Source organism: Drosophila hydei, unplaced genomic scaffold (assembly GCF_003285905.1).
Source record: "Drosophila hydei strain 15085-1641.00,03,60 unplaced genomic scaffold, DhydRS2 tig00000463-arrow-arrow-pilon, whole genome shotgun sequence".
NCBI classification, from domain to species: domain Eukaryota; kingdom Metazoa; phylum Arthropoda; class Insecta; order Diptera; family Drosophilidae; genus Drosophila; species Drosophila hydei.
The window spans coordinates 1-10000 of NW_022045737.1; the positions used below are offsets into that span (position 1 = coordinate 1).

The 10000-nt window shown below is 34.4% G+C and overlaps 2 non-coding genes across 2 annotated transcripts; both read left to right on the forward strand.

Annotated features, from left to right (window-relative positions):
- The first annotated feature begins 1767 nt into the window (after positions 1–1767).
- Positions 1768–1946, forward strand: LOC115483120. Its single transcript, XR_003944250.1, has one exon. It is a non-coding gene; the product is annotated as a 5.8S ribosomal RNA (ribosomal RNA).
- A 397-nt stretch (positions 1947–2343) lies between these two features.
- LOC115483124 lies at positions 2344–6304 on the forward strand. The gene has a single exon (XR_003944254.1). It is a non-coding gene; the product is annotated as a large subunit ribosomal RNA (ribosomal RNA).
- Positions 6305–10000: the final 3696 nt, after the last annotated feature.

The window sequence follows — 10000 nt, forward strand, 5'->3', positions numbered from 1 at the left end:
TTCCTCCTATTTAAAAACCTGCATTAGTGCTCTTCATCGAGTGTTATTGTGGGCCGGTACAATTACTTTGAACAAATTAGAGTGCTTAAAGCAGGCTTCAAATGCCTGAATATTCTGTGCATGGGATAATGAAATAAGACCTCTGTTCTGCTTTCATTGGTTTTCAGATCAAGAGGTAATGATTAATAGAAGCAGTTTGGGGGCATTAGTATTACGACGCGAGAGGTGAAATTCTTGGACCGTCGTAAGACTAACTTAAGCGAAAGCATTTGCCAAAGATGTTTTCATTAATCAAGAACGAAAGTTAGAGGTTCGAAGGCGATCAGATACCGCCCTAGTTCTAACCATAAACGATGCCAGCTAGCAATTGGGTGTAGCTACTTTTATGGCTCTCTCAGTCGCTTCCCGGGAAACCAAAGCTTTTGGGCTCCGGGGGAAGTATGGTTGCAAAGCTGAAACTTAAAGGAATTGACGGAAGGGCACCACCAGGAGTGGAGCCTGCGGCTTAATTTGACTCAACACGGGAAAACTTACCAGGTCCGAACATAAGTGTGTAAGACAGATTGATAGCTCTTTCTCGAATCTATGGGTGGTGGTGCATGGCCGTTCTTAGTTCGTGGAGTGATTTGTCTGGTTAATTCCGATAACGAACGAGACTCAAATATATTAAATAGATATCTTCAGGATTATGGTGTTGAAGCTTATATAGCCTTCATTCATGGTGGCAGTAAAATGTTTATTATGTTTGAATGTGTTTATATAAGTGGAGCCGTACCTGTTGGTTTGTCCCATTATAAGGACACTAGCTTCTTAAATGGACAAATTGCGTCTAGCAATAATGAGATTGAGCAATAACAGGTCTGTGATGCCCTTAGATGTCCTGGGCTGCACGCGCGCTACAATGAAAGTATCAACGTGTATTTCCTAGACCGAGAGGTCCGGGTAAACCGCTGAACCACTTTCATGCTTGGGATTGTGAACTGAAACTGTTCACATGAACTTGGAATTCCCAGTAAGTGTGAGTCATTAACTCGCATTGATTACGTCCCTGCCCTTTGTACACACCGCCCGTCGCTACTACCGATTGAATTATTTAGTGAGGTCTCCGGACGTGATCACTGTGACGCCTCGTGTGTTGCGGTTGTTTCGCAAAAGTTGACCGAACTTGATTATTTAGAGGAAGTAAAAGTCGTAACAAGGTTTCCGTAGGTGAACCTGCGGAAGGATCATTATTGTATAATGTTCTTTTCCGTTAGTAAAAAAGATTTTGTATTTAACAATATAAAATTTTTATTGTCATTAAATTATTCACAGAATTCTCGTTTACAAATTTTTATAAGCCAGCTTAGTTATAAAGTAAAGTTGTAATGTTTATATATGGATATAATATTTGTAAACGTGATGATGTGGAAATAAATTGCGTGTATATGGACCATAGTATACATGCGTTGCACAGACGTATTGCTCATTATCTAATTTGCATACGTTATATAAACGCAACAACCTGAATATATAATGTTGTACCTGATTTCAGGTTAACGTTTTACATATATCTGTAAAAATGTTTATTATTAGTAATTATATGAAGTTTTTTGTCATGTACCACGTTTTTAAAGATTATGTAAAACTAAGACATTTCGCAACATTGTTCAGGTATAAAAACATTTTTATTGAAGGAATTGATATATGCCAGTTAAATGGTGTATTTTTAATTTCTTTCAATAAACATATTTATGACGTAATGAAATAAACCAATATAAATTTTATCACTCTAAGCGGTGGATCACTCGGCTCATGGGTCGATGAAGAACGCAGCAAACTGTGCGTCATCGTGTGAACTGCAGGACACATGAACATCGACATTTTGAACGCATATCGCAGTCCATGCTGTTATGTACTTTAATTAATTTTATAGTGCTGCTTGGACTACATATGGTTGAGGGTTGTAAGACTATGCTAATTAAGTTGTTTGAAAATTTTTTTGAAATTTTCGAGCATATGGTATATTATTGGATATTTTTTAATGTGTATGTGTCTGAAGGGAGGCATACATTTGTAAAATAATATTCATAATATTAAAATATTTAAATGGAAGGTACTATATCTCATTGTATATTTTGTATGAGAAAATTGAAGATATATATTTCTTTTTTCAAATCAAATAATACTGAGGAAGGTCTAGCATAAAAGAAAAATTTTAATTTTTTTTTCATCTAGAATTGCCTCTTATTAATGATGCGTTAAAAAGAATTGTTGTAAATATTATAGATCTTCAAAATGTATAATTAGTAGAATCCATTATATTGAACAAAATAATATTTGTTCGATTAACATTGTTTTATACAACCTCAACTCATATGGGACTACCCCCTGAATTTAAGCATATTAATTAGGGGAGGAAAAGAAACTAACAAGGATTTTCTTAGTAGCGGCGAGCGAAAAGAAATCAGTTCAGCACTAAGTCACTTTGTCTATATGGCAAATGTGAGATGCAGTGTATGGAACATCAATATTCTAGTATGAGAAATTAACGATTTAAGTCCTTCTTAAATGAGGCCATTTACCCACAGAGGGTGCCAGGCCCGTATAACGTTAATGATTACTAGATGGTGTTTCCAAAGAGTCGTGTTGCTTGATAGTGCAGCACTAAGTGGGTGGTAAACTCCATCTAAAACTAAATATAACCATGAGACCGATAGTAAACAAGTACCGTGAGGGAAAGTTGAAAAGAACTCTGAATAGAGAGTTAAATAGTACGTGAAACTGCTTAGAGGTTAAGCCCGATGAACCTGAATATCCGTTATGGAAAATTCATCATTAGAATTGTAATGTTTAAAAAATATTATAATAATAGTGTGCATTTTTTCCATATAAGGACATTGTAATCTATTAGCATATTAATTTATCATACATTTATGTCATTTTGTTTGTTTCAATTAAAGTGCTTGCATTTTAACATGAAATAAAAGTTGTAATATTGATAAAGTGCTGATAGATTTATAAGATTACAGTGCGTTAATTTTTCGGAATTATATAATGGCATGATTATCATTGATTTTTATGTTTATTATATGCACTTGTATGATTAACAATGCGAAAGATTCAGGATACCTTCGGGACCCGTCTTGAAACACGGACCAAGGAGTCTAACATATGTGCAAGTTATTGGGATATAAACCTAATAGCGTAATTAACTTGACTAATAATGGGATTAGTTTTTTAACTATTTATAGTTAATTAACACAATCCCGGGGCGTTCTATATAGTTATGTATAATGATATTTATATTATTTATGCCTCTAACTAGAACGTACCTTGAGCATATATGCTGTGACCCGAAAGATGGTGAACTATACTTGATCAGGTTGAAGTCAGGGGAAACCCTGATGGAAGACCGAAACAGTTCTGACGTGCAAATCGATTGTCAGAATTGAGTATAGGGGCGAAAGACCAATCGAACCATCTAGTAGCTGGTTCCTTCCGAAGTTTCCCTCAGGATAGCTGGTGCATATAAATATTATATAAAATAATCTTATCTGGTAAAGCGAATGATTAGAGGCCTTAGGGTCGAAACGATCTTAACCTATTCTCAAACTTTAAATGGGTAAGAACCTTAACTTTCTTGATATGAAGTTTAAGGTTATGATATAATGTGCCCAGTGGGCCACTTTTGGTAAGCAGAACTGGCGCTGTGGGATGAACCAAACGTAATGTTACGGTGCCCAAATTAACAACTCATACAGAAACCATGAAAGGCGTTGGTTGCTTAAAACAGCAGGACGGTGATCATGGAAGTCGAAATCCGCTAAGGAGTGTGTAACAACTCACCTGCCGAAGCAACTAGCCCTTAAAATGGATGGCGCTTAAGTTGTATACCTATACATTACCGCTAAAGTAGATGATTTATATTACTTGTAATATAAATTTTGAAACTTTAGTGAGTAGGAAGGTACAATGGTGTGCATAGAAGTGTTTGGCGTAAGCCTGCATGGAGCCGCTATTGGTACAGATCTTGGTGGTAGTAGCAAATAATCGAATGAGACCTTGGAGGACTGAAGTGGAGAAGGGTTTCGTGTGAACAGTGGTTGATCACGAGTTAGTCGGTCCTAAGTTCAAGGCGAAAGCCGAAAATTTTCAAGTAAAGAAAAATCAGAATCAATGTGCCTATATACCGATTTTTATACACTTGAATAATTTTGAACGAAAGGGAATACGGTTCCAATTCCGTAACCTGTTGAGTATCCGTTTGTTATTAAATATGGGCCTCGTGCTCATCCTGGCAACAGGAACGACCATAAAGAAGCCGTCGAGAGATATCGGAAGAGTTTTCTTTTCTGTTTTATAGCCGTACTACCATGGAAGTCTTTCGCAGAGAGATATGGTAGATGGGCTAGAAGAGCATGACATATACTGTTGTGTCGATATTTTCTCCTCGGACCTTGAAAATTTATGGTGGGGATACGCAAACTTCTCAACAGGCCGTACCAATATCCGCAGCTGGTCTCCAAGGTGAAGAGTCTCTAGTCGATAGAATAATGTAGGTAAGGGAAGTCGGCAAATTAGATCCGTAACTTCGGGATAAGGATTGGCTCTGAAGATTGAGATAGTCGGGCTTGATTGGGAAACAATAACATGGTTTATGTGCTCGTTCTGGGTAAATAGAGTTTCTATCATTTTTATGGTAGTTTCTTGTTCCCCGGATAGTTTAGTTACGTAGCCAATTGTGGAACTTTCTTGCTAAAATTTTTAAGAATACTAGTCGGGCAACCGATTAGTTCTTTTAAATTATAACGATTATCAATTAACAATCAATTCAGAACTGGCACGGACTTGGGGAATCCGACTGTCTAATTAAAACAAAGCATTGTGATGGCCCTAGCGGGTGTTGACACAATGTGATTTCTGCCCAGTGCTCTGAATGTCAAAGTGAAGAAATTCAAGTAAGCGCGGGTCAACGGCGGGAGTAACTATGACTCTCTTAAGGTAGCCAAATGCCTCGTCATCTAATTAGTGACGCGCATGAATGGATTAACGAGATTCCTACTGTCCCTATCTACTATCTAGCGAAACCACAGCCAAGGGAACGGGCTTGGAATAATTAGCGGGGAAAGAAGACCCTTTTGAGCTTGACTCTAATCTGGCAGTGTAAGGAGACATAAGAGGTGTAGAATAAGTGGGAGATATTAAGCTTCGGTTTAGTATCAACAATGAAATACCACTACTCTTATTGTTTCCTTACTTACTTGATTAAGTGGAACGTGTATCATTTCCTAGCCATTATACGGATATATTTATTATGTCTTATGGTATTGGGTTTTGATGCAAGCTTCTTGATCAAAGTATCACGAGTTTGTTATATAATCGCAAACAAATTCTTTAAAGAGAAAATGCAGTTATGTATTTTTGATTTAATAATTTGGTATAACTCCAATTACTCAGGTATGATCCAATTCAAGGACATTGCCAGGTAGGGAGTTTGACTGGGGCGGTACATCTCTCAAATAATAACGGAGGTGTCCCAAGGCCAGCTCAGTGCGGACAGAAACCACACATAGAGCAAAAGGGCAAATGCTGACTTGATCTCGGTGTTCAGTACACACAGGGACAGCAAAAGCTCGGCCTATCGATCCTTTTGGTTTAAAGAGTTTTTAACAAGAGGTGTCAGAAAAGTTACCATAGGGATAACTGGCTTGTGGCGGCCAAGCGTTCATAGCGACGTCGCTTTTTGATCCTTCGATGTCGGCTCTTCCTATCATTGTGAAGCAAAATTCACCAAGCGTTGGATTGTTCACCCATGCAAGGGAACGTGAGCTGGGTTTAGACCGTCGTGAGACAGGTTAGTTTTACCCTACTAATGACAAAACGTTGTTGCGACAGCATTCCTGCGTAGTACGAGAGGAACCGCAGGTACGGACCAATGGCACAATACTTGTTCGAGCGAACAGTGGTATGACGCTACGTCCGTTGGATTATGCCTGAACGCCTCTAAGGTCGTATCCGTGCTGGACTGCAATGATAAATAAGGGGCAATTTGCATTGTATGGCTTCTAAACCATTAAAAGTTTATAATTCATTTTATAAACGACAATGGATGTGATGCCAATGTTATATATAACATAGTAAATTGGGAGGATCTTCGATCACCTGATGCCGCGCTAGTTATATTTTAAAACATTATTTAATACAATGACAAAGCCTGGAATCAATTGTAAACGACTTTTGTAACAGGCAAGGTGTTGTAAGTGGTTGAGCAGCTGCCATACTGCGATCCACTGAAGCTTATCCTTTGCTTGATATGATTCGATATCAAAAAAACAAACACTCATATATACATATCGTAGTTGTGTGTATATATATGCTTTTAAATATAGTAGTTATTTGGTTTGCTATTGTATTGAAAGTATATGTATATGCATTTTCTACTTTATGTCTTATGAGAGCTGTATTTTTGTAACAAAAATGGAATTGACGGAAGGAACATATATTATAATATGAATGTTTTTATATCTATTTATATGTATATATAATATATATGTGTATATCTATATACCTTTATATCTATATATATATATATAAATATATGTTTGAATAATTATATTATTTGTGTGTATATAATGTATATATGTTTATTTGGATATTATATAAAAAATATTATATATAAATAAACATGTATATATGAAAGCCCTATGGGAGATACTTAATTTTCAAATATGTATAAGAGATCTCAAAGCTGATGGAGAGAACTCAAAATATTTGAGTAATTGAAGTTGGTGGAGGGAACTCATATATCATATCAATCGATGCAAAAAAACAATTTGGAACTTAGGTTTCAATTAAAGAAATCCAATGGAATTGACGGAAAGATGTATATAAAATCATATATGTCTTAATTATAATTATATATAAGCATATGTATATATGAGAACTCAAAGCTGATGGAGAGAACTCAAAATATTTGAGTAATTGAAGTTGGTGGAGGGAACTCATATCTCATATAAATCGATGCAAAAAACAATTTGGAACTTAGGTTTCAATTAAAGAAATACAATGGAATTGACGGAAAGATGTATATAAATCATATATGTCTTACTTATAATTATATATAAGCATATGTATATATGAGAACTCAAAGCTGATGGAGAGAACTCAAAATAGTTGAGTAATTGAAGTCGGTGCAGGGAACTCATAAACCAATGCAGAAAACACTTTGGAACTGAGATTAAGGTTTTTCAATTAAAGAAATACAATGGAATTTGACGGAAAGATTTATATAAGTCTATATATATGTCTCTTAATTATAATTATATATAAAAACATGTATATATATATGAAAGCCGCCCTATGGGAGATACTTAATTTTCAATTATAATAAATGAGAATTCAAAGCTGATGGAGAGAACTCAAAATATTTGAGTAATTTAAGTCGGTGGAGGGGACTCAATAAACCGATGCAGAAAACAATTTGGAACTAAGGTTTCAATTAAAGAAATACAATGGAATTGACGGAAAGAGATGTATATTATCATTTAATATATGTCTCAATAATAATTATATATAAGTGTGTGTATACTATATATACTGTATATTTAAAATACACAAAATATACTTTGCTTTTTTAACTATAATTAATGAAAATATTTTTTGTTACAGTTAAAATATTTAAATGATATGATTGTATTATTAAATTTAGTACAAAGTAATATAAAAGTCGGTGGTAACCTTTAAAATTACAGTTTTTTCGAATCGGTGTCAAATACTTATATATAGTGGAGTGCTGTCGCGCGGCGGCGGGCGGCAAGTTATATATGAAAAAAAATTTAAAAAGTAATTTCATATGATTGTGTTTGTGTGATGGTTGCCTTTTTGCCGCGCATATGTTATTTATATGAAATGGGGAAAGAATAATGAAGTTATTTGATTGTATTATTAAATTAGTAAATTATAATATATAGGTTGGTGATAGCCCTTGGTAAAAATGTCAGTTTTATAGAATTGGTGTCAAAAAACCTATATAGTGGAGTGGTGTCGCGCAAGGCAAGTCATATGAAAAAAAAAATTAAAAAGCAATTTCATATAGTTATGGAGTGTTGCCTTGCCGGCTAGGTTATTTATATGAAATGAGTAAAGAATAATGAAGTTATATGATTGTATTATTAAATTAGTACATGATAATATAAAGGTTGGTGGTAGCCTTTGGTTAAAATGTCAGATTTATAGAATTGGTGTCAAAAAACCTATATAGTGGAGTGGTGTCGCGCAAGGCAAGTCATATGAAAAAAAAATTTAAAAAGTAATTTCATATGATTGTGGAGTGTTGCCTTGCCGGCATAGATTATATATGTATGGGGCAAAGAATAATGAAGTTATATGAATGTATTATTAAATTAGTACATGATAATATAAAGGTTGGTGGTAGCCTTTGGTAAAAATGTCAGATTTATAGAATCGGTGTCAAAAAACCTATATAGTGGAGTGGTGTCGCGCAAGGCAAGTCATATGAAAAAAAAATTTAAAAAGTTATTTCATATGATTGTGGAGTGTTGCCTTGCCGGCATAGATTATATATGTATGGGGCAAAGAATAATGAAGTTATATGAATGTATTATTAAATTAGTACATGATAATATAAAGGTTGGTGGTAGCCTTTGGTAAAAATGTCAGATTTATAGAATCGGTGTCAAAAAACCTATATAGTGGAGTGGTGTCGCGCAAGGCAAGTCATATGAAAAAAAAATTTAAAAAGTAATTTCATATGATTGTGGAGTGTTGCCTTGCCGGCATAGATTATATATGTATGGGGCAAAGAATAATGAAGTTATATGAATGTATTATTAAATTAGTACATGATAATATAAAGGTTGGTGGTAGCCTTTGGTAAAAATGTCAGATTTATAGAATCGGTGTCAAAAAACCTATATAGTGGAGTGGTGTCGCGCAAGGCAAGTCATATGAAAAAAAAATTTAAAAAGTAATTTCATATGATTGTGGAGTGTTGCCTTGCCGGCATAGATTATATATGTATGGGGCAAAGAATAATGAAGTTATATGATTGTATTATTAAATTAGTACATGATAATATAAAGGTTGGTGGTAGCCTTTGGTAAAAATGTCAGATTTATAGAATCGGTGTCAAAAAACCTATATAGTGGAGTGGTGTCGCGCAAGGCAAGTCATATGAAAAAAAAATTTAAAAAGTAATTTCATATGATTGTGGAGTGTTGCCTTGCCGGCATAGATTATATATGTATGGGGCAAAGAATAATGAAGTTATATGAATGTATTATTAAATTAGTACATGATAATATAAAGGTTGGTGGTAGCCTTTGGTAAAAATGTCAGATTTATAGAATCGGTGTCAAAAAACCTATATAGTGGAGTGGTGTCGCGCAAGGCAAGTCATATGAAAAAAAAATTTAAAAAGTAATTTCATATGATTGTGGAGTGTTGCCTTGCCGGCATAGATTATATATGTATGGGGCAAAGAATAATGAAGTTATATGATTGTATTATTAATTTAGTACATGATAATATATAGGTTGGTGGTAGCCTTTAAAAAAAAGATCGGTTTTATAGAGATTGTGTCAAAAAACCTATACATGGTGAGCAGTTGATGCTCATCACATTATATGGTTTATACATATAATCATAAGTAGATATCATTAATGCTCAATTATAGTGTTGAGTCATATTACCTACATCGTAATTTGTTGCCATCGTGCACTTGGCTGCGATACCCAATTGATAAATGTGTGAAATATTGCCAAGGTATATTGAGTTTTAATCAATATATACTAATTAGTTTCCATTTATCGTGAAGTCTCAGATTATTTATTTAACCGAACTCGATGGAAAGGTATAAGGTACATCGAGAAAAATGTAGCTGTTTATGTTTTGTAAAAAACATATTTATGTTGCATTTTATTTATGGTATGTTTTTCTTAATATATTATCACACTAATATGTATGTTGAAATTGTTCATATGTATTAGCCTATACAAGT